This window comes from Lepidochelys kempii, chromosome 13 (assembly GCF_965140265.1).
Source record: "Lepidochelys kempii isolate rLepKem1 chromosome 13, rLepKem1.hap2, whole genome shotgun sequence".
Taxonomy (NCBI): Eukaryota; Metazoa; Chordata; order Testudines; family Cheloniidae; genus Lepidochelys; species Lepidochelys kempii.
Genome location: NC_133268.1, coordinates 2,860,227 through 2,876,386, shown reverse-complemented (window position 1 = coordinate 2,876,386; position 16,160 = coordinate 2,860,227).

The following is a 16,160-nucleotide window of genomic DNA, read 5'->3' as shown; positions in this document are numbered from 1 at the left end:
GCCAACCCCACAGGCCTCGTCCCCAATCCCTCACCTTCCCACTCCTTGTCACGCAAGGCTGCCCCCTCTGCACCTCTCCACGCAGCCTCCCCATTGCTGGCACAGAGCCTTCTCCTCTGCAGCCCCAGCCCTCTCACACAGCGCCCCGTGTTTCATTATCCCAGTGCCCATGTGAAACCTCAGCCCCTTCACCTCTCTCCCAGGGAGCGAGGTGGGGATACAGCCAGACCCCCTCGTGCCCTGAGGGTCAGAGAGCGAGGGGGGACATACAGCCAGACCCCCTCGTGCCCAGAGGGGCAGAGAGCAAGGGGGGGGATACAGCCAGACCCCCTCGTGCCCAGAGGGGCAGAGAGCAAGGGGGGGGATACAGCCAGACCCCCTCGTGCCCTGAGGGGCAGAGAGCGGGGGGTGGGGGATACAGCCAGACTCCCTCGTGCCCTGAGGGGCAGAGAGCGGGGGGGGGATACAGCCAGACCCCCTCGTGCCCTGAGGGGCAGAGAGCGAGGGGGGGGATACAGCCAGACCCCCTCGTGCCCTGAGGCACAGAAGAGCGAGGGGGGGGGGATACAGCCAGACTCCCTCATGCCCTGAGGGGCAGAGAGCGAGGGGGGGGATGCAGCCAGACTCCCTCGTGCCCTGAGGGGCAGAGAGTGAGGGGGGGGATACAGCCAGACCCCTCGTGCCCTGAGGGGCAGGGAGTGTGGGGGCTGCTCCTAGGGCTGACACACGGCTGGCAAGGTAAGGAGACTGCAGCTTGCTCAGGTGACCAACAGCAGCAGAGCATATACGGTCCCTGCTCCATCACAGCCCCGCTCAGTGGGCATTTTGCCCGATGTACCTTGAAGGATTGAGGCACTGGCCCGGTCTCAGAAAGCCCACCCCTCCTCCCACCCCACCCTGAGCCCCAGCAGCTCTGTCCAGACGGGGTGCAGGGGTGTGAGGGGCTTGGTGCACTGAGAGGTGGTGTCTCTCTCCGCCCTGAGCTAGACCCCTTGCCACTAACCAGGGCTGCCACAAACGACCCATCGAGCACTGAATCCATTGAACAAGGACAAAGAGTGGATCAGCCCAGGAGAACTGCAGCATGTCCATGGCCGGCTACAGGCTCAGTGTGCTGGAGAAAGTGACTGCAGCAATCACTCAGCCAGTCCTTCCTCTTTCCATTAGCTAATCAGGGAGGCTGGGTGGCTTTTTGCTTAAGTCGAGGTCCACAAGTCAGGAGACCTGGATTCTATATCCCCACTCTGTTATTGACTGGCAGGGTCACCTTGGGCGAGTCTCTTCCCCGCTTTGCACCTCAGTTTCCCCATCTGCACAATGAGAGCGATGAGACTGACCTCTCTCATGAGGCTTAAATCGCACCATGGCATTTGCAAAGCACCCCCTGATCCGCTGAGTGGAAGGTGCTAGAGAAAGTGCCCCGTGTTAGTAATCAGACGGGGGCTGGGGGGTGTCCATCAAGGTTGGAGATTTCCAGGTGGAATGTGTTGACTTGTCAGAGGACTGGTCTGCCAGGTGTCCAGACACCAGTGCGATGAGGGGGCAGGTCCGCCCCTCAGACAGCTTTAGACATGAGGCTGTCACTTCACTCCTGAGATGTTTCTAACCCCTGCAACGTGACGGTGGCAATTAAACGCACTGCCTTCGAGCTGAATGGCCAGGGAAATGGAACCGGCCAGAAAAGCATCTCCCTGCAACAAGCAGGTTCCCATAAGCCTCTGGGCCACCTGGCCCATCCCCCTCCCTTTTCCTGCCTCACCCCCCACCCCCTCCTCCAATCAATATATCAGTTTCCTCTTAGCGCTCTCCTTGCAGAGCTCAAAGTGCCTGGAGGAGAAGCATTAGCTGGAAATCCCCCTTAATTCCTCTTGCAGGCTCAGAGACAGCTTCCCATCCCACCCCCATGGCCTCCAGCTTTCTGTCAAACTTTGTCTTCCCTCCTGCTACTTCCCATCACTCCCTTCCCTCAACCTGCCTCCTTGAAAGCCTCAGAATCCCCGCTACTGATGGACTTCCAAACGGGGCTGCCAGTCCAGCTCAGGGGCCAGGGATGCTTCCCACAGCCCAGGCGTGAGCCCAATGTGCGGGAAATGTCCCCTCCTGGCAAGCCACATTCCAGCCGCGGGGGCTCCTCTCTCCCTGCTGATTATGAAGCCTATCTCGAAAAGCATTCAGCCAGAAGGGGCCATTAGGATCGCCTAATCTGGGCTACGGCATAGCCCAGGCCAGAGAACCTCCCCCTGGATCCCGGCGTCCAGCCCAGGGCTGGTGCTGGAGCTAAAACAGAGCTTTTAGAAAGATGTCCGTCCTGAGCTGTCTCCGCTTGCCCGTCAGCCCCCTGCCCCATTAGCTGTTATTATGATTTGTGTCACCGTAGCACCTCGGAGCCTTAGTCACGGACCAGACCCCATGGTGCTAGGCACTGTACAAACCCCTGACCACTCTGCGTAGCTACGTCACTGAAAGGAGATCGTATCTTTCTGTTTTCTGTGTGTGGCACCTTTCAGTTTCCCTATATCCATCCCCCGCCCTTGGCCCTTTGCTGCAAAGCAGCTGCCATTTTATGTTCAGTCCAGATGCAGACTGTATGAGTGAATCACTGCATTGCTCTCGCTCAGAGACTTTACATGTATTCTTTCTTTGCATGTTGGCTTCTTTCATCTTAAGGATCATCCAGACTGAAAAGGAGGCAGTTGTGGGGTTGCCGGCCCTTTAAAAGGAAATGGGTCCCAGCCCCCCCTGTGACATAGCCAACTCCCCTCCCCAGGGTGGAAGAATGAAGACGGTCATAGATGATGAGGAGGGTCAAGTGGCTCAATCAGGCTGCTGGGGTAGATAAGGCTAGTGAGCTATGGTAGAGAGTTTAGCAGCCAGTAGAAGGCTCCTGCAGGGGACCCTGAGACAGTAGGCGAGAAAAGACCCCAGCTTGGTAGGACTGGGGGCAGCCCGGCAAACCAGGGAAAGGTGTGGCAGGCAAGCCTGTGAGGGGCTTGATGGAGAGCAGGGAAGAGTGACTATATGGACTTTGAGGACTTTATTTGGGCTGGTTTGGGATAATAAATGAGAAAAGGCTGCGGGGGGGGGGGGTTATTGAGGTGCCCTGAAAGGAGGGAAACTGAGGCATGGATTGTGCAGGGCCGGGCCACCCCATCCCATGAGGAGGTGGTGTGCAGGAGACCAGAACCCAGTTAGAGAAGTAACCTGTTCTTTGTGCATGGGAAAAGCATTGTGAGAGCAAAACAAAATTCCCCTAGAATTGAAGACTAACAGCACGGTGACTTGTTTCAGTACCTTCTGCCTTTCATCTTGGGAAGTGGTCTAAAGAATGCTCCCAACATCCCCCTGCAGCAGGGAAGTCTCATTATCCCCCTGTGCAGGGGGTGGGCCCGGGGGGGGGGTAGATGAGAGACCGATTGTTTGTTTAAGCTCCTCTGAGAAGTGAGGGTGTGCATGGGAGCACCTGTCAGAGCTGCACAGAGAGTGTGCCCAAAGCATGACTACAAATCAGGAATTTGCCTCTGAGCAGACCCAGCTTGAGCACACAAAGTGTGTGTGTGTGTGGGGGGGGGGGGCGAAGGGTGTTTAAAATGTGGGCCTAAGTGACTTGCCCAAGAATCATAGAATCATAGAATCATAGAATATCAGGGTTGGAAGGGACCCCAGAAGGTCATCTAGTCCAACCCCCTGCTCAAAGCAGGACCAATTCCCAGTTAAATCATCCCAGCCAGGGCTTTGTCAAGCCTGACCTTAAAAACCTCTAAGGAAGGAGATTCTACCACCTCCCTAGGTAACGCATTCCAGTGTTTCACCACCCTCTTAGTGAAAAAGTTTTGCCTAATATCCAATCTAAACCTCCCCCACTGCAACTTGAGACCATTACTCCTCGTTCTGTCATCTGCTACCATTGAGAACAGTCTAGAGCCATCCTCTGTGGAACCCCCTTTCAGGTAGTTGAAAGCAGCTATCAAATCCCCCCTCATTCTTCTCTTCTGCAGACTAAACAATCCCAGCTCCCTCAGCCTCTCCTCATAACTCATGTGTTCCAGTCCCCTAATCATTTTTGTTGCCCTTCGCTGGACTCTCTCCAATTTATCCACATCCTTCTTGAAGTGTGGGGCCCAAAACTGGACACAGTACTCCAGATGAGGCCTCACCAATGTCGAATAGAGGGGAACGATCACGTCCCTCGATCTGCTCGCTATGCCCCTACTTATACATCCCAAAATGCCATTGGCCTTCTTGGCAACAAGGGCACACTGCTGACTCATATCCAGCTTCTCGTCCACTGTCACCCCTAGGTCCTTTTCTGCAGAACTGCTGCCTAGCCATTCGGTCCCTAGTCTGTAGCTGTGCATTGGGTTCTTCCGTCCTAAGTGCAGGACCCTGCACTTATCCTTATTGAACCTCATCAGATTCCTTTTGGCCCAATCTTCCAATTGGTCTAGGTCCTTCTGTATCCTATCCCTCCCCTCCAGCGTATCTACCACTCCTCCCAGTTTAGTATCATCCGCAAATTTGCTGAGAGTGCAATCCACACCATCCTCCAGATCATTTATGAAGATATTGAATAAAACCGGCCCCAGATTCCACAATAAATGAGCATTAGGGTCAGGACCAGAACTCAAGGGTTCCTGGCTCCCAGTCTTGTGGTCTGAGCGCTAGTCTCATAAAAATTCACGTCAGCACACTCCTACCACAATCAACAGCCACCACGGGGACTGGGCTAGCTGGAGCTGGGGAGGAGTTACTCCAAACACCAAGAACCTAAGGAATGACGCGCCCAGATCTCCCTGCTCTCCCTCCCCCCACATCCACGCACTGACATGCGGTGAGAGTGTATACTGCTGTGTGCGACACCCCGCAATGCACACAGCCCGTGATATTCACTGCTGCGCAAAGACACGTACGCACAACCTCCTTGAACACCGTGCTCCTGCAGCACCGCCTGCTGGCGATGACAGCCGGGATCTCCCCATGCGCCTTGAACCACCCCTGCTGAGAGGCTGGAGCCGGAGATGCTGTGAGCTCCCCAGCCATTACTGACATGTACAAGGTGGTTATGAACTTCATAGCGTAGCTGCAAACAAACCAGCGCTCAGAGCCACCCCCTTCACTTGCTGTCTCTGGGCTCCCACCTCCCAGCCAGCCCTGCTTTCAAACAGAGGGAACAGCGAGGGGAGACACACGCTGCTCACCCTGACGGCAGCGTTGCATTTGGGCCACTGAGCAAGGAACACCCAGTGCGCAATGTGGGGACGTCAGTACTGCCAGGTCTATTTCGGGAGGCGCGGGGAGTTTGCACAAGAGCTTCCTAATTCCATTAGCTCTCTCCTAGGCCCACGTTGCAGAGTTATTGATTGCAGATCCGGCTGCAAGATGGGGCCCTGCTGTCCTGAACAAAATTAGGGAACCTGATCTTCCGAGGCAGTTCACCTGCGCACGAGTTCAGATCTGGCACTGCAGCATCCAGCTGGGTCATTCCTGATCCCACGCAATCCATGAATTCAGGAACATCGCAATGTGTGTGTGTCTAACCTCACTCGTGTACTAGGGTGCTGAACCAGAGACTAGGGAAGGACAGGAAAGGTCCAGTTTATACTGTGCCTCTGGGAGGCAAGATCGTCCTCTCCTTTGATCTCCTGAAGTGACACCGAGTTCTCCCTGGTAGCCCAGAGAGCAAAGTCTAGCCTTGAAGAGGCTATTTCCCCTGGTGCCACTGCTTTCCTGCGGGGCTGGTCCTGCACTGTAGCTATCGCTGCAGTTCTCTGCCCAGCAAGGCAGGAGCTTGTGGCATGGCAAGTTTTCTCTGCCAGTCAGCTGGGGTCCGTTGGCATGTGGCTGGTACATCCCAGCCCAACACGGCACTTCCCTGCTCCCACTGTCTAGATCCAAGCCCTCGAGACCCAGCTGATCCCCTCTGGGCTGAGGCACAGCCCTGATCATAGGAGGACTCCACACTGAGATGGACCAGAGTGGAAGCCATTTATCTGAGCTGCACCCCAAGGGAATAAGATTGGGGCAGGGGACCTGGATCCACCCCACACACTGCCAGTTTCGGAATGAAAAACTGACCATGTTAGGCAAAGTCCAAACCACCCATTGCTTTGGAAGATGGGTTCACTTGATGGCATTCAGCTCTGGTACTGACCACCCCAAAGTGTCGTGGGTGCTGGACACTGGTGCAGCTCTCATGGTCCTGGCTAATGGTTCCTATGAGTCCATAGCTGGACTTCGCAGGGCCATGAGATGTGAGAAGCTTGGTGCACTGTTAGAGGGCTAGCTGCATGTCTGTCCCTTTTCTGATCTCTCTAAATGTGCCCCCCCTCGGGTCTTAGGCCTCATGCCTTCATCTGGCCCCAGTGGAATTACACAGTTCTCCCAGGCTCTGTGTCTCAACCGTGCTTACATAGCAGGTCCAGCTGAATTCGACACCTGCAGTTCTTCCCTTCAGGAGCCTCTGCTCATCAGTGGAAGTGCCCAGCCTTCTTAAACCAGTCTTGTTTATTTGCCAACAGAAACAAAGCATAAAAGAAAGAGGATTTAAAACAAGAAAGGGTCTGTACGTGTTTCTCATCCCCTCCCCTAGGCAGGCCTGACTTCTCCAGACTCCAGTGGGCCTGGGGTATCAGAGTGGGTCTCTCAAACACCCACCTGCTCCTTTGAAAGAGAGTCCCTTGTTAAACCTGGCTAGAGCTCATCTGATCTCATGTCTTCCCAGGCCTTGCTCTGTCCTGGCATCATCTTTAAACAGCCTACAAGTGTCTGCAAGGAAAGACCTTATCTTGAGCCAATCTTTCCCTTCCTGTTTGCTCTACCCAGCAGCCCCCATTAAAGCAATATATCCGTACAGCAAACATCCCCACAACCATCATACAGCTATTACAGGGCAACTCCAAATCAATTACACTGGGGTCTGCAATGCCGGCATCACCTGTGGCCAGTCATCTGCTAAGTCCTGGGGAGGGGTTCATGCAGGGAATGGGAGGAGATTTGTCCCTTCCACCGCCCATCCCCCTCCCGCTTCCCCTCCCCACCTCAGCAACCAAGAGGGATCATGCAAAACCAGCAGTGGGCTGCAGGAAATGCTGGTGAAAGGGTGATGTCTGGCAGCCTGCACAGCAAAAGGTGCCACAGGCATTTTCATAGATGCTGTGGGTTTCGGCTCTGCACCCTCTGTCACTGATACTGAATGGAAGGGTCTGTGCTCTGCCCCCTCCCCTGTCACTGAGCTGCCCGGTCTCCATTCAGTACTTTCCCTCCCCATTGCCTCAGAGCATCCAAACCCAGAGCCTATCCCGGGGGAACCTGGTCACTTAGCCACTTTCCTGGCTGGTCGGCCTTTGCTCTCGAACCCCAGGGTTAAGCCAATATGTAGAACGGGCTTTGGGGGGGTCAGACCAACAGCTGAGGGGGTCCCCCATTCTGTAGGACATTGTTGAGGTGAGGTCCCCCATTCTGTTGGACACTCCTATGTGGACCGTGGTGCCGTGAGCCTGCAGGCTGCTGCTGGCTCAAAACATTGACCAGCACGCCCTTTGCTGGAGCTGTGCTTGCAGCCTTAGGCAGGAAGGGAGTGGAGAGGAGACAACCAGTGGCTCCCCCACCCCACTGAGAATAACCTTGCTGATGGGCCCCAAATTCCCACGGGCAGCTCTGGCAGTGACCCCTCAGCCCTGCAGGTAGCAGGTGGAGGAGTGGGGGTTGCTTAGCTAAACCCAGGGTGCTGCTTTGGCAACCTGGGAGGCCAGTGCCAGGCACTCGGAGCTCTTCTGGCAGGCCAGGAAGCTTTCCCATCATTCCTACCTAGGGATGGGATGGAGCTGCCAAGTGGTGTCCCCGTCCCCCCCACCCAGATCCCAGTGCCCTGCAGCTGGGGGGGCACTGAGATCAGCCCATTCTAGCAACAGGGTCTAGCTGCCCGGTGGCTCCATAGCCCTCGGTCATGAAGCTTTCTTCTGGAGACTCCATTCAAAGGCCACAGATCAGTCACTCTCCTGGCATCATCCCCCCCCCCACACACACATACACACACCCTTGCACGCCAGGGGATTGTCCTGTGCAAACAGATGGCAGCAGAGCCAGCGAGCTGGGCCCTGTCTCTCAGAGCTCAGCACAAAGGGGAAGGCATTTGCTTTGCAGTTCAGGGACTTTGTCCTGCTCCTTATCACACAGAACAGACCCACAGCCAGGGCCGCCTGTGCCCCACGCTCCCCTCATTCACGGGCACACAATAGCCAATTGGCTTGTAAGGTGCGAAGATTAATTGCCCAATAACCAGGAGTGTGGGATCCGGCTGCTGGGGGAGCTGGGGGAGGGAATAATGAAGTGTGCAAAAGTTAATTTGATCCTTGACTCGCTGTTTGTCAAAAGGGCCAACAATAAGGTTGCATCTTTGCAGCGTAATTGAACGAGTTCCACTCCAGCTAGCGGCTGGCGGGGGACGCACGGGCCTTGGGCCGGGGCTGGCCAGGGTCACTGCAGAGCGGGGGGGGGACCTGGGACCCAAGGGGGAGGGGGCGCAACGGAAACCAGCACAGGAAGGTGCTGAAAATGGAATTCTGTACTTCTACCCACACGTGGCTACTGCCTCCTGCTGGGACCCCGCTCTACTGCCCCCTGCTGGGACCCGCTCTACTGCCATTCGCTGGGACCCCGCTCTACTGCCCCCTGCTGGGACCCGCTCTACTGCCATTCGCTGGGACCCCGCTCTACTGCCCCCTGCTGGGACCCCGCTCTATTGCCAGTTGCTGGTCCCATTTTACTGCCCCCTACTGGGACCCCGCTCTACTGCCATTCGCTGAGACCCCACTCTACTGCCCCCTGCTGGGACCCCGCTCTATTGCCAGTTGCTGGGACCCACTCTACAGCCCCCTACTGGGACCTGCTCTACTGCCCCTCCTGGGACCCCGTTCTACTGCCCCCTGCTGGGACCCCACTATACTGTTCCCCACCGAAACTCCACTATGCAGCTCCCCACTGTACCCCATTCTACTGCCATCTGCTGGAACCCCACTATTCCACATATCCCTCTTCACTACTAACTCTTAAATCCCACTCACCTGCTAGTCCATGGGCCCTCACTGCATTGCGACTCCCTGTAGCCAAAATGGCACCATGCAAATGCCCAGAGGGCCCTCTCTGGCAGTGCCCATGCTTCCCCGGCCAAATGAGCCTTTTGCACAGCATGGCCTCTGGGCAGCAGCCTAAGCAAACGGTTTGAACAAGGGACTGGGAGTTGGAGCTTTGCCCCTGACTCACCGCACAGCCTGGAGCTAGTCACTGAATTAGTCTGCAGCTCAGTTCCCACTTGTGTAAACCCAGGGCTGACACCCCTGGCCCACCACAGCCAGGGTCTGTGGGATTCTCAGCTGCAAAGACCTGGCCCCGTCCAAGGGCTGGGCATAATGAATGTTATTAGATGTCTCCGATGGGTTTTGAAGGCAGGAATGTATCCTGTATTGATGAAGTGAATCCTGAGCCTGATTTCAGGTCTGTGGCTGTGGCGTGTGGATAGATGGCAAGTCAGGGCATCTCCTCTTTGTCATGACTTGGCGGAGAAGGTGCCAGGCGCCGCCAAGAGACAGAGCCCCGAGAGATCCAGGAGCGAGGCTGGCATGGCACAGAGGGCATCTGTCAGGCTCCTTGGATGAGTCAGTTCTGAGTGAGCCCTTGCCTGGGCCCCATTTGGTTTTGAAAGGTTTTTGGCATGGAAAGTCCTCTTCAGAGCAGAACCAAGCAGGGGCAGGCTGGAGCCAAGATCCTGATGGACAGCAAGAATCATCCTCATCCCTCCCTTGGGAGACAGGGAAGGAAATGTTCACAAGACACACAAGGGAAAGACAAGGGTCAGATTGGGCGGCTGGAACTCCAGATGAGCCAATGAGTTGTATCTGCTGACCCCAGCTACGGGCATGGTCTGCACACATTGGCACCTGTTGAGTTACACTGGCCTGAATCTCTGTGCACCAGCTTTTATTTTGGTTTAATTTATCTAAATGCTCTTCTCTGGATAGCAGAGACTGATGGAGCCCCAGCTAGACAGTCTGTACCCAGTGACCTCCAAGGGCTCCAGAGGGGTGGCTCTGAATGACACACAGATGAGAGGCTTTGAGTGCTGAGCCCTGTAGGGAGCCCTCCCCAGCCACAGGCAGGAGCAGGATTCAGGTTCAATTAGAAAAGAGACCAAAGCATCCAACTTGCTGCTGAGAGCAACATATCCAAGAGGGATTCCTGCCTGAGACAGTCCTAGAGGCCAGGTAGACATGCTCAGGGTTATCTCCTGGAGGGACAGCAGTGGGGAGCACTAGTTTAGTGCAGTGGGGGGGGGGGGTCCCTACATCTGGGCAGGCTGGGGTCTGCCCTGGTGGCTGTCTGGGAAAGAACAGCCGCAGGCTCAGGGCTGCTCTCAGAGGCTGTGGCTGCACTGTAGATCTAGCCATGCCAGGGAAGTGGTTCTCCCTAACCCTGTTACCAGCATCTATGTGGTTGCAACCTGCAGTGTAGACTGACTCTTGACCATGTTTCATACCAAGGCTGAAGTCTAGGTTAGCACAGTTAACCTAGTCTAAGTGTAGCCATAAGTGTAGCCGGGCTTAGGGGACCACCACATTGTGCCCAGAGTCCCTGGCAGGGCTGTGTTTGTAATTGACATGATGCCAGACAAAGAGAGCATGCAGTGCTCAGAGATGGATTTACTAACATACACGCCCACCCCCGTTCACTTGGGGCTGAGCTGAACTGGCTCTTTGGTTTACAAAGATGGAAGCCATCTGCAAAATTGCGATCCAGAGCCAGGTTTGGAGTTCAAACTCCTTCAACGTGTTCACCAAAGAGACCTGCTGCACTCCCACGCCCAGCCTTAGCAACAACTAAGTCTGCCCCTTCCCCCGTGTTCTTACCACTAAGTACTCCAGAGAGGCAGCATCCAGTTTGGACTGGAGGGATCAGTGGGGTGTGAGAGGCACTGGAAAGCAGAGGGGAGCGAGGGGCATAAGGTGGGGTGCTGCAGAGCCTTTAAATTGTTTTGTAAAACTGAGCGAAGGAACTGCTATTTCATACTGTGCACCATTAGTATGTGGAACTCTCTGCCACAAGATTTAATCAAGGTCAAGAGCTTAGCTCAGTTGAAAAAAGCCTTGGATGTTTGCTTGGATAACGAGAGCATCCAGAGTTCCAAACGGTAAGGTCCAAATAAACAAGAGTTTGGGAAAGGCTGCTTTGGGGCACAAGCCAGCCTTCAGCTCTCAGGAGTTAGAAGGGAAGGTTCTCCCATCACTACCTACTGCAAGGGTCCTTACACTCTGAAGCAGCAGGTGCTGGCCAATGTCGGCGCCAAGGCTCTGGGCTAGCTGGCCTGGCTCACTGGCACCTCCTCTGTGTGCTGTGCAGGTTGTCGTTGGAGAGGTCCTGCGAGCAGCTCTCCCCAGCTGCCCCTACAAAGAGGGGGATGGTTTGCTCTCATTTAAAGGCACCTCTCGGTTTCTTTTCAGCTCAGTCACAGAGCCAGGTTTTCCCACCAAACAACACAGCTCCAGCTGGTGAGATGTAAAGGGGAAACCCCATCCTGAGCAGTGCTGGGGGGCCTGGTAACCGCTCTTAAATCAAGGCTACCAGCAGCCTGAGGGAGGCAGGGAAGGCTGGTGCAGGGACAGGTGTGCCCAACAGAGGGAAATGCAACACAAAGGTGGGGTGATTAACGTGCCAGCCGCAGGCAGCAGAGGAGGGGACGGATTCTGTCCCCTCTTTCAGCAAATTGAAGCGTTCATGGAAAGTGAGTCGGATACCAGGCATGGTGCAGGCAGGTGCTGCTGTGCAAGCTTCTCCACACACCACTGTCAGCGGACCTCCACCCTGCCCAGCACTGCCCTGGTTACGCCAGCCCTGTGCCTCCCTGCTCCTCTGCCAGTGGCCCTCCGTCCTGCATTCCACTCCAGCTCCACCGACCGGGCCCTCCGCCCAGCTCTGCTCGGCACCTAAATCCTGCCATGTGCAAGTCATGTTATTCCAGCCCCGGGCCGTCTGCCAGCCTCCTTCCTCGGCCCCTGCTGTCATGCCACCGAGCTCTGCCAGTCCACCTCAGTGCTGAGCTGGGATTCCAGCCCTGCTCCTGGGCTCCCCATCAGAAACTGCCAGCCAGGCGCTAGCTGGGATATGGGGACTGGCCTGTCTGCCTGGGGAGGACAACTTACCCCCTTCCAACTCTGGCCTGGCCCTGGTCTGCACTACAAGGATGATGCATGGCTCCACGGCTCCCGCTCTCTCCCTTCCCCTACTCTCCGCAGGTCTCCAAGGAGAGATGTCCATCGTGCTGGCATCGGGCCCCTTTGGGCCATGTCCTGAGCCCAGTTTCACCCCAGCCCATTGCAGCATGGGGCACCTCATCCCATCACAGCGTGGAATGGCGCAGGACTCCTCACGTGTCCCAGGCAGGCCAGCCAGATGCTTTGTGTATTGCACAGCAGGGCAGGGCTGGGAAGTCTGTCCCCTTCGTTATGATCCTGCTGTGTCTTGCAATGCACCTTGGATGTCGTCTTCTGGCCTCAGGCCGTGCCACACCTCTCTGTGCACTCCAGCTGGGGAAGGCGCTGCTCATTGCCCTAGGGCACAGGCCAGTGCAGTGAAGCTCGGGATGCTCACCTAGCATGGTGCCTCCCAGTCCCAGATGTGAAAGCAGCCGCCAAGCCTCTGGCCCTCAGCAAGAGCCAGTGAAGCTGATTCTGGTGCCACCAGCATTTCGCCATCAATCTCCATGCCCTGGATGACACTGGGTTGCCCAGTTATCCTCAGCACCGAGAGCACCGTCCGTCTCCCACCAGGAGAGGCCATTGCAGGCTCCGCAGAGCAGGAAGCAGGAGAGGCTGGGCCATGGCGTGGCACCATGGCACTGGGTTTATCTGAACCGGAGGCCAGGGGGTGGAGTAACTGGCCAGGGTCACACTATGGGAGAATCGGGAACTGGGCCCCTGACTCCCATTCCTGTCCCTTTGTCAGGCACCCGTCCTGTGGGGGACCCAAATGCACCCCCTGCAATGCCCATCTCTCAATCCCACTTGTGTCCCCTGCCTAGATTTATAGCGCCCTCTGCGTCTCCCACCTTCTTTGGCTCTGCCTGTCTGCTTGTCCCTGTGCCCATCTGGCTACGAATCCCGGCACGGGCATGATTAACTGGCCGGCATCCTGAGTGAGGCTGAGCACTGACAGGTGTTGTGTTAGCAGCAGCCTTATACAACGGGTCCCAGCCATGTTTCATTTCACGCTTATAAGAGGGATAAAGGGCAGGCTGGGAGGAACCATTTGTCAGCCCGGGCAGCAGAAGGATGGGAGAGGGCTAGTCGGGATGGGAGTGCTGGGGTAAATGAGCTGGGGTCCGGCACAGATCTCCAACAGGGCAGCGCGAGGCACAGGACTCCTTGGGAGCCGGGGGCACAGGTGAGCTGGGTTTCCTGCCTCAGTGTACGAAATATAGATGATGATCTCAGACCATCTCCAAGGGGGAGAGCCCCACCCCACCCCTGGCACTGTGACACAGCCTCCTGTCACCCTGGGGATGGAGTCTGGGGCTCCAACTCAGCCCTCTGTGCCCCCAGGCTTCCAGGCAGCATGGCACACCAGCCCCTGTGCCAGTTCAGAACCATCCTGATGGGTTCAGCTGGTGTCAGCCCCAAGAAGCATCATAGCCCCACAGAATCCCAAGCCAAGGTGTAGACAGCCTGGAACGTGGAGCATGCTGTGCGGCGGCAGGGGGCTGCATCTGATCTAGGACCTGTTCCCTTTTGGGTGGGGGGAGGAAAGGAGAGGGGTCTCAGGCTGTCTGAATATCCATGCTGCCCTCCACGCACAGAGGAAGCAGCTGCAAATCCAGCTGAGTGAAGTGCTCGTGGCCTTTGTCCCTTGTGTTATGTTCAGGAGACGGAGCCCAGCAGACGCCCACTGTTTGGCTGGTGAGCATGTAGCAGGGTGACCCCTTTCGTGGCTGTTGTCTCCCACTGCTGTTGCACATACAGGAAGAGATGGTTCCCCTGCTCCTACTAGGTCCCTGCTGTTGGGGCTGGCTGGCTGGCTGACAACCCCGCCCCCCGTCCCTGTCACACAGACACAGCCTCAGCTCCCTGCTCCGGCCATACAGACTCGTCAGCTGCAGTCACCCTCTGGCCTGCGGCTGCAGCCCCTGGCAAGCCCCTCTGCAAGAGCCTTTCTGTGAGTGACTGCGAGTTATCAGGGCCACATGCTTCTGGGACGGCGCCTCCTGCAGCCGGAGCTCACTGGCCATTGTTCAGTGCACTGGGCAGGTTTGCTCTACACATGCAGCAGAACAGGTGAGGACGTGCCTGTCCGCCTGGGAGCTCGGCCCCCCACCAGCCCCTCCTAGCATCAGCCTCCATGAGAAATGCAAATGGTGTAAGGCCCGAGGCACATCAGACTGGGCAGTGACCCCCTAGAGTCTAGGGAAGGAAGTGGGGTTGACACAAGCCAGAGGAGCAGTGGCCACACACGCTGCCCAGGAGGCAGCCTGCAACCCTAGCCATGTCTCCCCTTTGCCTTACTGAAGACTGCCTGCACCCTAATCACCTCCCCCATATCTGCCTGGCCACCAGAGACCCCCCACCCAGGGGCCACTTTTCAGCTAGCGTCTAGTCCGCCTCTGATTTCGCCTGACCACTTTTGCATGTGCAACTGACTGTGCCCGCCACAGTACATGTGCAAAAACGGCATTTCCATATGCAAATCAGGCACTGGGGCAGCCCACGGCCCAAAGCGTATGGCTGTTTCTGGGTGCAAAATAGATGCACGCTCACTTCAGCTGGTGCAGTCAGTTGCTTGAGCAAAATTGGATGTGCAAAATCAGAGGCCGGGCTGAACATTTGGTCGTGACAAGAGAATTTTCGTATCTCCCAAAGTTCACACAGTGCTTCCCAGCGGTAAGGCCAGCTCCTGTCATCCGTATCTCACTTCAGCTCAGTCTTCATTCAGGCAAAACCCTCACCAGCGTCAACAGGCGCTGAGTCCTCCGTGCAACAAGACAAACACCTACAAGGCAGATGTTCGGCAGCAGGTGATGTGGAGACGGGTGAGGAGGAGCACGGAGGCGGAATTGCTCACGGAGGTAGGCTTTTAAGAGGGATCTGAAGCAGGAGAGGCAGGCTGGGCAGAAGACAGAAATGAGCAATGGTCAATATATTGACACTAAGCGACAGAGGGGACGTGTGGGGTGGGGGCAAGGTCGCCCCCATGGCTGCCCTCATTCTGTCTGTCCCCCCACTATCGGCAGTCACAGGTCGTCTCTGGTAAGTGCCATGTCTATCCCCTGGAGGCTGCGAGCTATACATGTCCCGTTGGCTTTAATGGGAGTCACGGAGCAAAGCTCTGGAAGCTGAGTTTGTGCCAGTGAGCTCTCTCAGCTGCCTCCTGCAGCTCCATGTTCAAGGTTTTTGTTTTTAAGTCACTCCTGTACTTAAGGAGTACTGTACTGTACTTAAGTCACTCCTCCACTTAAGGAGGAGAACGATTAACCCTGCAAGCCCCACTGCAAATTGTGCCAAGGGCAGCAAACTGCCCATGGTTTCCTGTCTCATTAAGCCTGTCAGGAAAGCTTAGGCCCAGACTTCCATCACTGCAATTGCACAAATCCTGCGTGTGACTGTCCAAGTCTGGGCCTTAGGCTTCAGTTCCTGCAGCCCCTGGAGTGTGCGAAAGGAACACTGAAGACAGTATATCTTGCACTTCCTGGACTCATAGACATTAAAGAGAGGTCATCTAGTTCAGCCCCGACAATGCAGCATCCTTTCTAGTGTAAGCTCTGTGGGGCAAGGACCACCTCTTGCTGTGTATCTGTACAGCACAGGGCACCTCCCCAGACTGGAACCTCAGGCCGCTAGAGGAATACAAGAAACAAACACTGGTAACCTGTGGCCTCAAACACTGTGAATGACCCATTTCCCGGGCCATCTCCCCTGCCAGCCTCAGTGGGGCTTTGCTCAGTCCCCTCCCATTACTCTTGCAATGCCTGGGCCCACCCTGCCAGTCACTCTCCCTCCTGGTTTGCACCCTTCTGCTCCCTGCAGCAGATTCTCACGTTCCCACCTCTTCCCTTGCCATGGCAGCGATGAGGGGAAGGGGCTTCAGCCCCTTGAGTGGGGTTGTTTCATCTTCAGGTAAAGGCA